A 20,743-nucleotide genomic window follows, 5' to 3' on the forward strand; every position below is an offset into this window, starting at 1 on the left:
CTTCTCAGAAGAGGCCCGTTTTTGTCTAATTTGGTTGAGTCAAATACTAATGTGGTTAAGGAAACGCAATTGCATCTCCAAAAATTTACCGATATATGCGGAGTGTGGTACGGCGGCATTATCGGGCTTTATTTGTTTCGAAATGAGGCAGGAAACGCCGTTACCATCAATAGCGAGTGTTATAAGACGATATTGATCGACTTCAATGAAAAAAATCAGGTTTGACAGCTTTCCCTCTAGGAATTATAATACCTCCAAAGAAGCATACTCTATATATTTACAAATTTATATACAAGCAACTCTGTATGGATTTGTAATTAAACTCGAAAGTGGAAAAACTTCACCGGAAAGAGCGACACTTATGCCTGGTGGATATGCTCGTGATGCAGCTACGTCAACTTTTTATAAACACTCATACAAGGATGTACATACGAGTATATCCATATGGATATAGTGAAATATTTGGCTTACTGCCACTTCATGGTTGTAATGCAGTTATTTCCCGCCGGTTTCTGCTTTTTTGCGTGAGATTTTCGGCTCTCCGCGTAAATTCTTTACTTTTTTTATTTATGTATTTATTTTCCGTTATTGTTATGATTTTGTCACTGGTAGGCAATAAAATTGCGTGTGTATTATTCTTGAATTATTTAAATCGCTGCTTCGCCATCCGTGGTTTTCAACGATTTGCTGCGCTTTTTGTTTGCATTGTTTTATTTGTTTTTAATATTGTATTGCCCATATAAGAATCTGACTGCGGGCTAATTTCTTTTATTTCATTTATTTCCCTTGAAATATATTTTATTTCCCATTAATTGTAAATTTTCACACACACACACTTGAAGGATTTATGGTTTCTGTGAAGTAAATGGTCAGACATGAAATGTTCAACTTTTGCAGACTTTTGTTTATTCACTTTATGTTTTATTAATTTAACGAAGTACAGAACATTTTTAACACAAATTATTTTATTATTGCCTTAATGCTATTTACTCGTTTGAATTTTTAAAGTACTTGTTTCTTTGCGGGTAATTTTTTGAATTCATAAACAATTGCAAGAATTCCGGATTAATAATATATATTTTTTTCTTATTGTAACTCTTAACCTCAATCTGTTTCTAAAGTGGATGGTTACTGGGGATGACAGGAGCATCACTTACGACAACCTCCAACGAAAACAGTCGCGGTGGAATAGCGTTGAGCTAGCGCAAACGGTGGCCAAGCCATTATTGATAGTCAGGAAGGTATTGCTACGTTTTAGGTGGGATTATCTACTATGAAGTGCTTCCCTGTCTGGCGCCAAGTAATTACTATATATTCCTGCATATGGCGAATTATTTTGCTGGTAGAAAATTCGTGTTAAGAGAAGCTTATTAAAATTGACATTCTGAATGTTTCCCAATAGGGACAAGGGTTTCAAATGAAATTAAATTACGTTCATGTCAAAGCAACAAGTTACAAAACGATGCATATTTAACATAAATCGGATCATTTTAACTATGCTAAATAAAACATGCAAGTTAATTCAGACTTCTTTATTCATACCTATTATATATATAATAAACCACTAAATAAACTTGATTGGCATTATTTAGCGTCGATAAGCTCTTTCTAAACTCTTTTTCGGCACAATTGCATAGCTCAGCTGTTTGTCAAAAGGATCCGTTATCTTTTTTTTCTTAGCCACACAAACACTCTTCTATCCGCCAGTATCTCAAGTTTTCTTCACTTATAGGTTTCAACTCCTTTGGGTGTCTGTGAAAGAAATGTATACTTCCTTTGTAGTGTCGAAAAAGCTTCCACCTATCTCAGTATTCTATCAGTGAACATATTTGTTTATATCTGTAAAAAATTTTAAAATTTATGTCTTATAATGACTTTCAGAGCTTTTCTCTCAAGATGCAGTTGAAAGTCGAAGATCGTGGATCGAAAATCATCACTTCTTCGATTTATTTTGGTAACAACCAAGTCTCTTGGAGAATACATTTCTATCTGTTATAGATTATATACAATAGAATGATATACAAATGACAGCAAGTGAATAATGTAAAATACCCGTCGTGCATTCGGTTATTTGATGTTACATTTTGCCCATATTTTCGAACAGCTTTAACTAAACATTACAGTACGTACGAACCCTAGCAGCTAGAATATAGTTCTTAGAATCAATAAATACACGAAGAAAATAGTCACTTGATTGGGTTATTTATATTATTATGAGTATACTAAAACTAAAGAGTTCTTTTCGACTATAAAACGATAAATATTTAATTTTTACTCAACATATAATCTCTGTACGATTTTACCATAAGTGATATCATTATTTCATATATTAGATCGACCAAAATATTTCAGCTTTATTCGCTCCGTTTATAGGGAACAAAACATTTAGAATAAAGACATTTGTATAAATCTCATACTGCCAATATTAGAAGTTCGTTTTTTCTAAAACCAAAAGTGTTAAAATAGTTCCTTCTCTTACATTAGACGCATTAGTTATTGTAGCTACAACCAAGCTCTACCCACCTATGTAAGTATAGGTTTACTTTCAACATAATAAATTTCAACTCAAAATTCAAAGATTTTCCTGTACAACAACAATAGCAAATAAAATTACTACCATTTCTGCCGTCGGTTGGAAGAATTGCGGTTCACTTGTAAAATTGAGCCAATATCCTTTAAGGTTCGAAAGAAAAATGGCAGGTAGCATGCAAATATTTTATTTATGAAGAAATATGTTTAAAAAAGAATAGTGAAATTGAAAAATGCAAACTGTGAGTGCAAACAAAACAAAAAACACACACATTAAAGATAGAAAAATGAAAGGACCTCAAACAACAAAAAATGACATAAATCGACAAAGCCGCTTTACAAAGGCGCATAGAAAGTGAGGATAAAAATTGGCAACGCAGCTGTCTAAGTGGCGAAGTTTAGTCCACTTAAGTTGGTGTTGTTATCCTTTCAAATTGCGCATTCGCTGTCGGCATTTAACATACGAACTCTATACACCATACAACATTACACACAAACAACCATATGTGTAGATATGTCAATGTCTCTGTTCTTCTATGTGTGCAGGTTAGTTGTTGAAAATTTGAATATTTGCCAAGAGTCCGATTTATTTATCTTGCTCGCTTTTTTCAGCTCAACTCGTAAGTTTTTGTTTTTCCTATTTACGATACCCGTTTATGCTTTGTCAGTACGCTCAGGCTGCGGTAGCATAAATATATGATTTTGTAGTTTACCTTTTATTGTTTTTTTTTAACATTTTGTAAGCAAAATATGATTGCATACATTATTATACCCAGCGTTCTGGAAGTGATAAAGCAAGAAACTGTTTTGTGAGGAAGAATCATAACTTTTGCTAAAGAAATCTCGAGGCTCTCAGGTGAAGATTAAACAAGAAAAATTGCTAGCTTCGGTTGCACCGAAACTAGTGTACCTTTCATAAATACAAAAAAATCATTACATGATCCTTGTTTTGGCTCGTTCAGTTTGTATGGCAGCTATATGCTATAATAATGAGATTTAGAACAATTTCTTCGGAGATTGCACCATTGTCTCAGATAATAATCCAACCTAAATGTCTTGAACATATCTCGTCAAATAAAAAAGTTTTCTTTACAAGAAATTTATTTGGATCGTTCAGTTTGTACAGCAACTATTTACTATAGTGGTCGAATATCGGCGGTTCCGACAAATGAAAAGCTTCTTGAAAAAAAAGAAAGTGTGCAAAACTTCAGATCGGTATCTCCGTTGGCGTATATAAAGACAGACGGACAGACAGATGGAAATAGCTAAATCAACTCAACTCGTCATGCTGATCATTTATGATATAAACTGATTCCGATGCTTCATTCTGGGTGTTACAAACTTTTTGGCAAACTTTGTATACCCTGTTCAGAGCATAAAAATCAATTCATCGGCAATTACTGCAAAAAAATGGTTGCTTCTTTTCTTAGCTGTCGTGTTCTTCTTGAAGTTATCCGTCACATGGAATCATTATTTTTATATTTAAGAGTTGATCCTGCAAATTGTATCGGGGACATGAGCGCATATGTAGTGAAATCGGCCTTTTAACCTTTGAACGCGTTTTCCTCGAAGCGCTGCTCTCAGAGTCGAAGATCGACTTCAAACTTTCACATGACCTTTAATCATATCTCTATAAAGTAATGATTGAAAAAACAAGACTTTCGATTATAATTTCGCTTTTTTAAGCCAATATGAAGTATACATTTTTTCACAAGAAACGAGTTTTCTTTTCGGGAAAGTTAGGAAAATTCAAAAATCAAAAATTTTGACTTCGATCATTTCCTATATTCATCTATGTTAACAATAAACTTTTTTGGTTTGTGTTTAACGATAATTTAAGGATAAAAATATTCCTCTTCGACAGACATCTTTTTTCGGAAGTCCTTTTGGAGATCGGATTTGGGATCGACGGAATCCAAAATTTTTTTAAATTAGGTGATTCTAGTTATGTGATTCTGACTTCTGCAAAAATATTTTAAATTATAAAAGTTAGAGCTACGTATAGCTAATCAAGTTGCTTATAAGAAATATAAGAGCCTCAAATCAATTATTGAAAAATACTCTCGCAAATATCGAATCAAAACTTCCATCATCCCTTAACGTCAAATAGCTAACAAATATTCACAAAGTTATGAAATATTTTTTGAAATAAATTCAATGTTACCTGTGATTTTGTAGAACTATAATCGACGTTATATCTGAGTGAAAATATAAGAAACCGACGCAGAGGTACCGCAATTATGTAAAAGTGATAAAGTGGGCCCAAAATGCAATAGGTCATAATCACATTATGTTAAATTGTTCTCATACAAAGTGTTTGTTCGATTCAGCACTCTTCAATGTCCGACGAATCGAAGCCAGTTAATTTTACAATAGTTGATGGCGAAGTCACTGATTCCCGATTGCAGTTGAGTACAAGCTCTCCTTAGAGATGAGCTCTACTTATAGAGACTAGAAATTAATCAACTTTACGCTTCCATCTCAGAGATCAGTAAAGCTTGGTGACTAGCCTACACAGTGTCTCTACTTTCAATTAGTTGTGGGAGTTTCACTCAGTTGCTACTATTGTTGTAAGGATAAACTAGATCTTTTTTCATTGCAAGGCGCAGGTTACTTGTCATCAAAATCATCTAAAGGGAGATCGGATCATAGAAAAAGGGCTGTTAATTTTGAATTGGTTTCATGAGGCATGAAAGAGGTGGTCAGAGTCATGCGGCAGCTGTCCATCACTACTTTCTTTTGCGTTCGCACTGAATACGTTGAGAACTAAAGCAATTATATCCATTCAGATAATATCATTATTCTTCTGCAAAGTATTATTCTGGAAAATCGACTAAACTTGGCTTTCTTCACATATCGATAAACCCCTGTAAAGAATATGCTATGGTTATAAAGAAGAATCCTTCTACCGTCCACATTTAGGCTTCACGCTTATTTATGATTATTTTTGTTAACATCGCTTTGTTGCTTTGTTGCTGCACTTGTTATCCTTAACATTTTTCAGCATTTCTTATATGGGCCTTAGTTGCCAATATTTCAATGTTGTTCGCATGCATTTAGGAACAAACGACGCTGCTATTGCTTTGAGCCACACTGCATGCCGAGCGCAAGCATTTGGTTTTGTGCAGATGTGTGGAAATGTGTGCGTGTGAACGTACTCCGTAGTCTTGCAGTTGAGGCAGCAAGGAAATGCGCAACCACATGCAAAGTACAAAGTCCTCTATGTAAATATGTATATGGACTCGTCTCGATGTATGGATTGTCTTTTGCTTGCGCACTTGTACACATATGCATATCGACGCACACATACATACACAAAGATTTTGCACACAATGTCGAAGCAACCCGCTGGCAAAAGCCAACAAATGTAAATAGTTTTCTTCGCTATTATGCTCAGGCGTTTACAACGGTGTATTATTTTGCTTTTATTTACATATGTTTAACTACATGTTTTATACTATGCAGCGCTATTTTTCGCTACAGACTTCTCTGCTTGGAAAGAAGTGATTCGCCTCTCAAATATCAACTTCTTTCTGTTACCTAAATTTCAAAACTTCAAAGTTGGGTTCGAAATAGGCCACTTTTTTAGCTTGCCAGCATGCCATTTCGACTTGAGGAATTTTAGAGAGTTTAGGTACAACTACTTCGACGTTAAAAAGTTTACCTTTCCTAGCAATTTCTGCTTTATCCGGGTCGACTACCAAATTTATCCTGAGCTAACAATAAAAACTGCATTTTATATTTTTGCCTTCAAAATAGGCTCTTAAGCCAATACAAATATGCCAACGCTTAATACAAATTCCCATACCCTTGTGATTAGAATCAGCTGGCATGGCCTTCGGTGCCTTCGGGGAACTTTGGTTTTTACGATTTCGGCTCATTCATGGAGCGCCTTTCGCTAGATTACTAAACAGTTTCGACGTCATATTCATAAACACACGTCTCGTCACCATTATGATACGCTTAACAAATGTAGGGTTCCCTACTCGACGTTGTTTTTGCAGAAGTCTAACCTTGACTCGCTTCATACTCAAAACCTTAACTAAAAGGGGTCGGTCCATAGGAGATATTTAAATCTACTGCTATCTCACTGATGCTAATACGACGATTTTTAAGCACAGTTTCTTTAACTTTTTCGTTGTTATCGTCATGACCAGAGAGATAAGTTTTCTACTTCCGCTTTTAAACAAATGAAATATTTTCAAGCCGTACGAATTTTGAAGAATACTGCCGCTTTTACATTTCTTGGCCGAATAAAATTTTGGGCCCGTTCCGGTTACGTAGACACGACTGTCGTGGGAGCTTAACGGTCCTAAAAGCCGATTAGCATCATTCTGCAATAGAACTGGATGTCAACCAGTATTATATTCTGCCTATTTTAAGCAGTTTAGAACTATTAGAGGCTTTAGATAAATATTTCCTATTATGAAGTAATTTTTATTAAATAATAATCGTTCTCCAATTGCAACTTTCGTGCGCTTTTGCTATTTTATGGTCGTAATAATCGTCCACCTGTGCTCTCTATTCGTCGATTCTGGTGCGAAGAAAACCCACAAATTATTCATGAACAATCATTACATTCACATAGTTGACAGTTTGATGTGATTTTTGTTCTGGTAGAATCATCGGTCTGTACATCTTTCGAAATGAAGCTGATAACACCGTTAATGTCAATGGAGAACGGTATAGATCGATGATAACCAACTATTTATGGCCGCAATTGGAAGAAGTTGATCTTGACATCATCTGGCTCTAACAAGATGAGATTACGTGCTACACAGCACGTGCAACAATCAAATTATTACGAGAAAAGTTTAGAGATTCGATAATTTCGAAAAATTTTGCCATTGAATTGCCTCCAAGAAGTTGTTATTTAACACCATTAGACTGCTATTTGTAGGATTATTTGAAGTCATTGGTCTATAGCAATAAACCAGACGCTCTTCAGGCTTTAAAAGTCAATGTTGAATGACATACTCCTTGATTTACTGGAAAAAGTACTCGAAAATTGGGTTCATCGAATTCGTTCCTGCAAAAGAAATCATGAAGGCCATTTGAATCATGTTATATTCAGAACTTAATTTAACGATTGTACTTCTCATTAAATAAAAAACATTTGAATTTCCTTAACAGTGGATATAAAAAAACCCTTAAAAACTTAACTGTTATTCTGCTTTATGCTTTCGTAAACATTATAAATTTTAGCTTCTTAAACTTCTGCTCATACTTTATTATTTGCTGTGAACAAAAATAAAGTTCGAGGTAAGCTGTTGCACAGTGTTGCCACTGCATACCGTATTATTCTGCAATCATTCTTCTCCACATTCTCCCCCTCTCTCTTCCAATTTGTTTTCTTACCCTCCTCCGCTCCAGCATGAGCATTTTTCTTACAATTCCACCAACATTGCGGATTCACTTTTACAATTGAATTTAAATTGCAACTGCCTGCAACAAGCTGGTGGCCAACCCCGTACCGCTTTACTGCGCCTGGCGGCTGTAAGCCGACTTTGTTAGCACTTTTACAATTTTTACCGTTACATTATTGTTCTCTTACATATATTTCTTGCACCCGCTTAAGCCGCATCAGCTTTGTCGGTAACAAATAATGCCGCACGCCACAAAGGTAATCACGTGTTTAGCCGTTTGTAAAATGTATACACTAACAAAAAGCAACTCTATAGGCATGAATGATGTTACGCTTGCGCTTGGTTACCTGCAAAATGGTTTTCGTATTCAAATTATTATGGCAAAATAGTAAATGCAACTTCAGCTGGAAAATTTGAATGCAAGCTAGCGCATTTATCTTTGACTTGTAGTGTAACGGGAACTAGAGGCTTTCATCAAAATAGGAAAAAATAACAGCTAGAAGAAAAATTCACTGTCGGTGACTTGCATAAATTCTAATATAAAATTCATTTCCGCTGTGAGTTTAGCTGGCGCTGGCGAGCAAGTCAAACGTATACACATACACATGTATATACAAAAAAGTTCGTCCGGCCAGCTTCTTTGCCGATTTTCCTTTTCACAACCGTTACACTTGCCATACGAAACACACACACACACAATATAAACGAATCTGTTCGTTTGCTTAATGCCTTTGACTTTTGGCCTATTTCGCATGCTTGCCAGCCACTAGTACCAGCCCCTGCTGAGCTAGCTATAGTATAGCATATATATTGCGCTCATCTCCTATTTCATTTCCTCTGTCACATGGCTCACAAACTACTGCTGCACTAATCAGCCGACAGCGGCAACATAATTTCTCACCCGCTCGCTTCCTTTATACTCTTAAACTCATTCATAAATTTTATGTTGGTCAGTGGACACAACTTCTGTGAGGTGGTGGTGAAAGCGGTGAGTGGGGCGCTCAAGCGAAACTTTGGCATGCCCCAAAGGACAAGTTTACTACTGTGCACAGCCTTTTCAGCTACTTGCCGCATCGCACAACTGTAGCCTAATTGTATTTGGTGTAGGCAGTCTCTCCACTTTTACTCGTTTTACTCTCTCCTCACCGCCACTCGATAACTTTTCATAAGCATTTTGTTAAATTGAATTATGCGCCAGCAACAGCTTCCTTTGTACTATAAAAGGAGTGCACAAAGCCACTCGTATTTTGTAGGTAAAAATATTTGCACACAAACAGACAACAACACGCTGAGTGCATCCCAGACTCACACACCGATCCACGTTCTTCTGCATGCATGCATATCAAAATATAATTTCAATTTATTACGCCCTTCTCTGCACTTTATGCAATTTTCTACTTTTGCTGCACTTCCTCTGCCCACACACACATACGCACTCACACTCATGCTCTCATACTTCCACCCGATATTATTCAACATAACCACTTGAATCTGCCAGTCTATTTAGTTATCATAATTTTCTTTAAACTCACACACCCACATACACCTCCAAGCATACCTTCATCCTCTACATATGGTATTTGCAGTCAGTTATCCAGTTCAGCCTAAGTTCACTTTGGGCTTTGTACTTGAGCACTTAGCCATGCAGATGTGCACCGCTTGACTTTCATGTCATCTAATGCTTGTAATAATTTTTGATTTCAAAACTTCAAAGCAGTTTGTTATAGGCCACAGGATTATTGGATGTTTGGGGTGGATCAGCCGCCGACTTTGAAGTGCAACTTGGCAAGTGAATAAATAACGATGGAAAAAACGAGTTGGCAGTTTACTTGGTTAAAATTCCAAAAGACAAAGTAAAAATGGTTGGCTGGAGAATGGTGCTTAATAGATTTAAATGTGTGGTTTAGTTGTTGGTGTTCAATGAGTGAAGGACTACTGCAAAAGGTGCAGATAGTCACCTCAAGAAGTTGAGGACTCTTAAACCAATCTGAAAGCACTGAACGTCGCTAATCTTTAAGCTCTTCAGTCCACAATTTTAGACTGACTGTTCTGCCATAGCATTAGCGGTAAAAAGTTAGTGATTGGTTAGATCTCTGCTGGCTGCGAATTCCTGGTTCTTCTAGTACTTATATATATTACGTATTAATTAATAAAAAAAAATTGTTTTTACTACAGGAGATCAGAAAGGAGAACGTTTTTTTCAAATTAAAAAAAAATGCGAAAAAATGTTAACTTCGGATGTACCGAAGCAATAAAACCCTTCACAAATACAAAAGATTCCTTAGAAAAACTTGATTCCGATCGTTCTGTTTGTATGACAGCTATATGCTATAGCGACCCGATCTAAACAATTTCTTCGTATATTCCACAATTGCTTTAGACAATATTCCATGCCAAATATCTTGAGGATATCTCGTCAAAATTTTCCATGCAAGCACTTGATTTCGATCGGTCAGTTTGTATGGCAGCTATATCTTATATTAGTCCGATATCATCGGTCCCGACAAAGGTACAGCTTCTTCTAGAAAAAAGGAGGTGTGCAAAATTTCAGACCGATATCAAAAAAATTTGGGCCTACTTCGCGTGTATACAGACAAACGGTAATGGCGAAAACGACTCAGCTCATCACGCTGCTCATGTTTCCGACACTTCCTTTTGGGTGTTATAAATATCGTCGCAAGCTTAATATACACCGTTCAGGATATAATATCACAACAACGTATGTTTAGGATGCAATAAAGCTACAGACTATTTTTCTTAAAATTATATTATATTGGATTGTCTTAGTTCCCTAGAGGAGAGTTTGTAATGACCTGCAAGAGGGACATACCACTGCTGTGACGACACAATAACGATGCGGAAGGCATTTTTATTAGCCTACCACAAAAAAAAAAAAAATATTATCAGAGGGCCTAAATAATTACCTTGTCAGACTTAGAAAATGTCTAGGTTATTACGAAGCATACACAACCTGGCATGCAAATATATAACGTTTTTATATTTACCGTTAAGAAATTTCCAATCAGAAAACTTAAATCAAATTTTCTGAGCAAACTTTATACATGAGCGTTTTTACAATCTGACAATCTGTTATTTTCCAATACATAACTCTAAAAGGGTTTTATCGATTTATTTAATGATTTTTTAAATACCCAAGAAAAGTGTTCTGTGTTGCTTAATTTTTCCGAACAATATTAGGGCTTTTTCAAAACTATACATGTTTGCACTGTTTATAGAGCATATCAGAACGTTTTCGGATTGCTTTCAGGATTATTTTGGCATTATTTTGTGACTGTTTCAGGTATAGTATTTTTTATCGATTTTTAATCTGGTGGTCCGGTGGTCAGAGGGAGATTTAAGTATTTAATTTTGCTGAAAAGACACCACCTTCCTCTCGATTATCTAGTTTCGTTCCGTCTGTATAAATACTTATCCCTGTGTCTTTGTCCACCTCATCCCTATCTCACTCCTCTCTGGAAGAGAAGGCAATATTATGGACCGCATTAAAGTTATATTCTAAAGGATTACGAAAATCCGTGATATTTCGTAGAAACGAGAACTTGCCAAGCACCTTAAAATGCCCCTTATTACAGACGACTAGTAGGGAGAATTCCCTCAGTCAGTCGCTTTGTTGTCAGTTGCGTACAGAACAAGTATGTGGGCAATAAGTATAAAATAAACCTCAGTGCCTAATTTGGCGTTATTCTAAGAGTCCCACTGATGCATATACTAGCTGGTCGTTGTATGCTTTCCATACGCCTTACCACGTATTTATTTTCTCATCTTGGCCGCCAGATTAATAGCCATACCATATGTCATAATCGGTCTTACAACTGCTATGTAGAACCAATAAATTACACGAAGCATTAGTCCCCATTTGGGCCCCCTTTATGGGTATAAATTGCTATAGGTGCTTTCTTTACCCAAGCGTCTATTTTTGGTTTCCATGATAGCTTTCTGTCTAAAATTAGTCTCAACTAGCTTGCTTTCTCTTCTATTGTTAGCCTGGTACCGTCTATTGATGGCGGAATAAAGTCTGGAATTCTGTGTTTTCTAGTGAAAAATACTAACTTCGTCTTACTAGCATTTATGTTTAGTCCGCACGATACGTCCTAACGATTTATGTCATTTAATATTGCTTACATAAGGTTAGCGAGAGTACTTAGAAATTTATTTCTAAGCGAAACTGCCACATCAGCAACATAGAGGGTGTTTTCTAGATCTAACATGATTTTATTCATTGTTAAGGTCCAGAGAAGATAATATGCCTCATTGAAGTTTACCCCTATGAACAGATCCATACAACGTTGAAACTCTCAGCATTGAAATTATGAACCTGCCCATAAGCATCGTTCAATCACTTTCACGAAAAATCCAGAGGTTGTGAGGCAAACTACTATATGTTAAGCGTACAAATTATTCAAGCAGACATTTGAGGTTATACATTCTTTAAACAGGGGTATGGAAATCAATCAGCGGCTATTGGTGGTTTTAAAGAATAACAAAATATCAAGAGGGATCTACCTCCCGTAAAAAGATTTCGGGAAGATAATTGCTCATTCACATAAATGAGCGGAAAATTTTGAGTCAATCTTTGATTAATATGATGAAAGTGTTTTGAGATTATGAGAATTTAGGATGAATAAAAAGATTAATTAACTATTTTGAATAGAAAAAAATATCAGAGAAAAGCCAGAAACTGAGTTAATGGATCTAAATTTAAAAAGTTGGAAAAAATCCTTGTCTTCTCAATGAGCGCTAAATTAGTTGGCTTAACTATATGTACTATCAAGCCCTCTAACAACAACCTCATTATCAGTATACCGTTCATTTACATACAATTGACTTTGTTACGCATTGCTCAGCAACGCTAACAACAACAACACTATCCCTCGAGTTGCCACTTCTATGCGCTGCTGCATTTGCGCTCATTTTGTATTCACAATTTGTGCAGAATTTTCTTTGATTCGACTTGTTAGAGTTACATAATAATGAAATCAAATCAAAATAAATATGAAATGTGTTTGGGTGTGTGTGTGCGTACGTAGCTATACAAGGGTCATCGTGGCAGCAGAGTGCACGCAAAATATTGCAGAAACATCGCTTAAATATACTAAAAGTTAAAGTAAACTTCAACAGCGTGGTTGTGTGTATGTCATAGCTGTAGGCGCGCTGTGTGTGTGTGGGGGTATGTGTTTAAGTAGTAGCATTTGCAATCTGCTGCATTCACTTTAACAACATATTTTTTTCAATGCAAAAGTGTGCGCTTACAAACATTGAAATTTATCTCATTTTTCCTTGTTTCTTATCCAACTACGCTAGTTGTTGTTGTAGCACTTGCAACATTTGTTACAAGCGTGTTCCATTCATTCGGTCATTTATTTGCCTTTCAACAGCAGCAGTGTTAGCAGCGCTTGTAACGCAAACGATACATTGCAGCGCGCAAAATGTAAATCATTGTCAATTTTTATTGCGTTTCCTCTTCGAAACTCATTCTATTACATTTTAGTTTGCTCTACTTTCTTATTTCTTTGTTTTGTACGCGTTTTATTATTCCTTATCCATGTTGCATTTGTTAAATTGAATGCATTCAACCACTTGTGTATGCAACTGCGTTACGCCAATGCAACCGTTATGTCGCTTCAAGTATATTGCGGGTTATACTGGCATTCTGCTTGTCGAAAATACGCAAGCGGCTCAGCAATGGTATGCACTTATTACAGTTATTGAGCAAAGGTTAACTCAATGCTAACACAAATACATATTTAATGCGAAATGATTTGTGTGGCAGAAGTCAGCCACAATTTGAATTTGAATTAGGATTTGGATGTGGTTATGTATGCACATAACTTGTGCTTGTTTTTATTTATTGATATTCCATGTACATCACATATATATGTATATATTTATTCCATACACAATGCTAATGGCTTGGAAAATGAGTTAGAATGCCTTTGTGGGAAAGAGCTTTTCAAAAAGCGGATAGTTTCTTGCACAATAAAATTTTTTTTTACAAAAAGTAGTAGTTTTATAATGGCAACTTGACTTTCAATAGGCACAACTCAATACTATTATTGCATTTACAAAGTATAATATAATATTTAGAATAAGTGTTGTGATACTTGAATTGATTTTCCAGTAAAGTTTTCTAAGCAAAGACACTATCTAACTATATACCTCTAACTATCATTCAACAAAATCAAAGTACGACCGAATGGCAGGCAAGCCATTGAGGTCGGACCAAACCGAATTAATTTTATACTCTTTTAATCGATACCATTTACCCCCAGTCCCACTGAATTGTTTACTAAGCAAACGCGGTAGTGCATGATGCAGAATGATATTTTGAAGAAGCTTACACTACTTTTAACGCTTGTTGCTTTAGAAGCGTTGTTTCATTTCGTTTAAAAGGAGAAATAGTAAGTTTAGACGGTTAAAAAACAACGATTTTTTTTTTGTCTTTATTTTATAAATTGTAAGTAAAACTATTGCATACAAGAACAAATCTTAACTTCTGCTGCAACAAAGCTGTAATACCCTCTTAGAGATGCAATTTTTATAGCATAAAAGAGTATAAAAATAGCTTTATCTTGGTTTTGATCGGTCATTTTATATGGCAGCTCCATGCTATAGTAGTCCGATCTGAACAATTTGTTTAGAGATCGGGACACTGCCTTGGATAATAATCTGTGCCAAATTTCGTAAAGATAAACAAAACCACAAGAACTTGTTTTTGATCAGTCAGTTTGTATGGCTATATACTATATGGATCCGTTATCGACAGTTCCGATAAATGAACAGCTTCTTGGAGAGAAAAAAAACGTGCGCAAAATTGCATATAGACATATATACAGACAGACGAACGTGGCAAAATCCGCAGTGCGAGATTTTTTAAAACTTTATTCTCAAAAATAAATTTTGGAACTATGAAAAGTTTAAAAAGTTTTCAGCCAATCGTTTTGAATATTATCAATTATTTTCTTCAGTATACAACTGCTCTATATGAACCGAAAATAACCAATTTTCTGTTTTATTTTTTTCATGACATCATTTAGGTTCATATAAGGGGAATCTTATAGTAAAAGTACATTCCAACTAGGGTTGAATATGAACTCTGTAACAAATTCGGTGTTTTTCAGAAATTAATTTCAAAAAATTTTGTAGTATATAATTAAATGTATATAGATTTTTGCTGACGCCTCTGAAATTTTCAGTTTTTACCCTACAAAAATATTTAACGAAAACAAGCTCTTTATTTTCAATTTAAACCGCGCTTAAATAATGTCACTTTTTTCATGTATTTAAAAATGTTGCATACAAAGTAAATAAACATACAACTTAAAAATATATCTTCAAATACAAAATAAGCTATTACGAGTATACTAGGGCCATATACTTGTAAATTTTGTGTTTCTCATACGACACGGTGTACTCTGTCAATTGAACTTCAACTGCGACTATCTTCTAAAGCAATGCTTTTAGGTAGGTAGGTAGAGTGGCTGTCTGACGACGAACCTAGACCTTTAGGAAACCTATAATGAGACCACCGGGACAAAAATTCGCTCACTCTATTGTCTCCTCTCTGAACAACCCTGTGCTTCTGCTAAAGTTCATCAGTAAATATTTCCAGCACCAAAAATGTATAAAAGTATAGTATAAAAAACCTTTAGTTATTTCAACCTAGTGCAAGAAGAGGCGATACCGAATTCGGGAACTTCCTGCTGACTTAAATATCATCCACTCTCCTAACTGACACACCATTTGGTAATCTAAAAATTATATTTAAAGGACTCTTCTCCGACACCTTCAAGCGGGAAAATGGATGATATCTTTTATCTATGTATTAATATATATTTTTCTGTGTTTCGAAGTTTGTTGCAACAGTATTACAATCGAATGTCTCGAACTTTCTATATGAGTGATTTCTAAAATAAACTGCCTTCTGCAAATTTTACCCAATTATTAGTTCCTTCTTTTTATTTCAGGTGCGAATTTTAAATTATTCTACATAAAAATCCCAATTCACACACTTTTATTTCGTCGTTAAAACTTTTCGTATTTTTATATTTGTTCAACCAAAAAGCCTGCAATACTCTTAGTAGTAACTATTACAGTTAGAGAACTTGTAATTGAAATATGATTAAAGTTTCACATAAACCAAAGTTTGGTTAGAGAAAATAATTGGTTTCACCAGCTGCAGCAAATGCGTTTCAGGTAGTCAAGTTCTTGCTATGCTGTAAATGTGTGCAAAAATACACTGTGTGACAGAAATATTCGTACACAAATTAATTGATTGTTTCGTGCTAAAAAAAATATGAAAGATTTTTAACAGATTAAGACTTAGGGTTTTAAAAAGTACTCATCAAAAACCTGACGATTAAAACTTAATTTGAAAGTGTTTACATTTTAGGTGTCATTATGAAAGGTGATCTAATAAAGCAACAAGTCAAACTATGAATGTACAAGACCTTGAGGAAAAACATCCCAAAGAATTATGGTTCTTGTTGACACCAATAAAAATATGAATCGTGCCTTAGAGACCTCATTCGCCTATTTTGCCTACCTCTGCTTTTTTCTCGCCAAAAAAAAAGCCTAGGGATTTGAAGTTCATGACGACAGTGCATAAGAAGCTGGAAGTGTACAGAGTACTGATTCAATCATCAGGAAACATGTGTTGCCTCGTAAACAACATTATTTTAAGGTGATGGGAAATACTTTTAAACTATAGAAAATAGATATATGTTTTTTTTAAACAATATTTGTTTAAGTGGACTCAATGCTACATATCTATACAACAGAACTGTGACAATTAGCAGAATTAAAGACTATTATTAGTGCCGACTATTCGCTTGACGAGAGAAAAGCTTACCAGGTCTTACAACTCTTGCACTGGCAAAATACTAGATAACTTCTTTTTTCATATCTCCCACCACAGAACTCTCATTTCTAATCTCCAATCTCAGACTTCAGATGTATCTTAATAGGGAGCGAATATTGTCATATTCAAAAGGTTTAATAAATGCAATCTGAAACACTTAAGTGAGAAAACAAAACGAAGCTTCCTTCAAAAGTCCACATTTGCTTCAAGAGCCCGAGTAACGCTTTAAAAAATAATAACTGAAGTTTGTTCCTCATTTCGCACTGCAAGCTAGCGTTTAACTAGACATAAGTTCATAACTATTTTTATACCGGTGACAAGGTATATTAAGTTTGCCACGAAGTTTGTTACACCCGGAGAACCTTATGATATGTGCATATAAATTATGAGTTTGACGAGTTGAGTAAATTTAACTACATATGTCCATCTGTCTGTACTAGTATATGTATACTACTTGTAGTCTCTCAATTTTTGAGATATCGTTCTAAAATTTTTTTCACGCCGTTTTCTCCCCAATATGCTGTTTATTTATTGGAATCGCCGATATCGGACCACGATAACATATAGCTGCCATACAAACTAATTTATAAAAATCCCATCATTGTATGGAAAACGTTTTTATTTGACGAGATATCTTCGCGAAATATGTCACATTTTATTGTCCAACCTAATTGCACAATCTCCGAAAAAAATGTTTGGATCAGACCACTATAGCTTATATCTTCCATACAAACTGATCAATCAAATTTAAATCCTTGTAAGGAAAATTATTTATTTTACGAGATTTCTTTCGAAATTTGGTACTGATTATTTTGCAAGAGAACATTATAAAATGCAAACATATGGTTTCGATCAGACCTCTATAGCATATAGCTGCCATAGAAACTATTTTTACTTATAACCCTGCTATAAGAAATGCCTTTGTGAAGGGTATTATAACTTCGCTGCAGCCGGAGTTAACGTTTTTTCTAATTTTTTGTTTAAAAAAAAGTGGAATGACTTGATATAGTTTGCTCACAAGTGCGCGGACTTCTGACGCTGAATGTACACCATAAACAAAAGCACATATATGTCTTAAAATTATATATAAATTTTTTGAAAATCGTTTAACAACTGTTGAAAGTCACACCAAATAAAATGAGTTATTGGACCTTTTAAAAAATTTCCGCCATAAATTCGACACTCGATTTTCAATAGCAATAAATGAGTGTGCGCTCCCAAACATCGACACTGAAACATACAAACACGAGTGAATTGGACAAAATGAAAGTACACATTACATACACACAAACACACATACATATATTCATGTATGTGTATGTAAATGTGTGTGTTTGCCTGTTCAAAGTATTAAAGTAAGTAAAAATAAGTGGAAAATGTTATAAATTGATGCCAACATAAGTGCTTTTGTATTGCAATGGCAGCGCCAGCGACAGCACAGTTAACGGCGATAGCGGTAAAAGCAGCAGCACTCGAACGCACACATAAATCATGACACTACTACTATTGTATATGTATTTGTGTGTAAACTGAAAAGTAGCCGAACATGCGCAAATGTATATCAGAAGAAACATTTACATATTACCAGAAAGCATCTTCTGCTGCATACATAAAGCAATCTACATCCATATAAATACAAGAATACAAAACACGCGTTCTCACACGCTCACACACATATCTATACATAAATATCGAAAGCCAAGAAAGTTATTAGAAAGTAAAATGCACAGCCAAGAGCAACCGAAATTGCTCATCTCACACGCTTTTGAATAAATGACTGCAAGTAGTGCGCACACTAACGGTACACACACGCACGCATTTCGCTTATTGAGGTCGTCGATATTCGAATTATGTCGTTTTTGCATTTTAAGTGGCAACTTCATTCAGTTCGAAAGTGATCTGTTTTCGCCCCTTACCCCTCACGTCTCGCCCCTTGCCGTTGCCATATTTTCAAGCCGCTCAGCTGGCACTGCCGCAGTGTTAGGGCTCGTCTGCCATCAGCATCTTCGCCAATTCGAGTGTTGCACAGCAGGACTAAAAAGCGCAAACACATTCACACTTATATGGTATGTAGATATATGTACCCACTAACGTCAAATCGAATTTGTTGTTGATTTTCGCCTGTAGCCAAGTTACACTCTCATTTGGCAGCTGTTAGCCGGCGACAAACTGCGAAGCTCAATGGCGCGCAGTGTGACAAATGTGGTGAAAAATGCTTTCAAGAAATGTGAACAATTTACACTATTTATTAAATTATTTATTTATTTAAATTAAATACAGGGATTAATTTAGAGTATGTATTACTATTTTTTTGAAAAATCACAAAATCAATAATAATTTTTAATCATAGAATTATTTCATATCAATTCCTCGAAACAGTCGAAGGTGGCCGAAATAATAGGGTTTATTTCAAAACCGAAAAAAAAAACTTTTATTAACTCAGAATTATGTCACTACAGTGCGATCCACAAGTCCCCGAACAGAAATCTTTAGATCAAAACTATTAACCTGTGTTGCCACCTATACAAAAAATCATATCAATCAAAAAATTATTTACTTGCAAGAAATATTAAAATATGGTTGCTAAACAGAGGATGTATTATGAATCTTGAAAAGGTTTTGAAACACAGTTTCCGGCTATTTCAAAAAACTGAAACACCTAAATACAGAGTTGCCATCTACCACATTTCCATTTCTTTTTTATGCAAAAACGGTCAATAGGACGAAATTCGCTAAGAAAAAAACTAAATGTCTTAACATGTTTTCGATGAAGGGTATTTCCTAATGGGTTGTTACTGAACCAATAATGATAATCTCTGAAGTTTTAGAGACGAAAAAGTTCTAGTTTTAAGAATATTTGAAAGCATGTAATAAATGTAAATAAAACTGATTTGGTACGAATATTTTTGCATTATACAATATATTGGACCTACTTCAAATTTTCTTATTAGAACAGAGTAGATAATTTTTGAAAGTAAAAAAATCATAGTAGAATAAAAGCCATTGGAAGCAAAAAATAAAATACCAAGAATGAAATAAACAAGTAAAATAGAGTATAAAATTCGGGTCGAACCGGGCACACTCTTGTAACTTGCAAAGACCAAAGCAAGGGAAATACTTTTAGGTGTAGGCAAAACTATATATAAAAGTAGGGGTAATATTGCGCTAGTTTCATCCATTTTAGGCAAGAGGAAAAACTGTTATTTGAAAGAAACTCTTTCTGAATTTTAATAAGTTTTAAAAGTATTTCGAATTGACCGATAGATGCGTTATAAAATTAAACGGAAGTTCGAAAATATGTCTGTTAGGTATATGGCAGCTAAGGGAGGTTTTGACCCAATTTTACCAGTTTTTGGCACAAGGAGTGCTGTTATCACAAAATTATTCTCCCCGGGTTTCAATACTATTGTAGATCTCAATTTCTATCAAATTAGCAATTTACTTATTTGCTATTAGACCATTTCATAGGTATGCAATTTCCCAATTTCGTTCAGGTCGAATATTAAATGCTACAGGTTGTCAGTGAACATGTATGTCAAATTTCATAAACATTTAATTCCATAATAATAATTTTGTCCACAATTTTTCAGTACTCATTACACTGTGCACTGTACGCCGCCCAGCGCTCTGCCTATAACGGCTTTTGCTACGTGGCAAAGTGGCTGTGCCAACAATTGCATAAAGACAAAAGCTTTTGTCGCAGCTACATTTTGCGTGTTGCCACTTTTGTTCACAAATGCGGCATGTCGCAGCGCAAACGAAGTGGCAAAAGGGCTCATATAAGCACAGTGCATAACAGCTTATTCAGTTTTTCACATTTTTTTCTTACATTTCCTTTCACACCAATTCGATTATGTGTTGCACACTATATTTGCTTTTTCTCTTGTTTTTTGTGTCGTGGTGTCCCCATTTTTCCAGCTCATCATTTTCAATTGGGTTGATTTCGCTGTTTTGCTAAATTATTCAAAGT

Source organism: Bactrocera oleae, chromosome 5 (assembly GCF_042242935.1).
Source record: "Bactrocera oleae isolate idBacOlea1 chromosome 5, idBacOlea1, whole genome shotgun sequence".
NCBI lineage: Eukaryota > Metazoa > Arthropoda > Insecta > Diptera > Tephritidae > Bactrocera > Bactrocera oleae.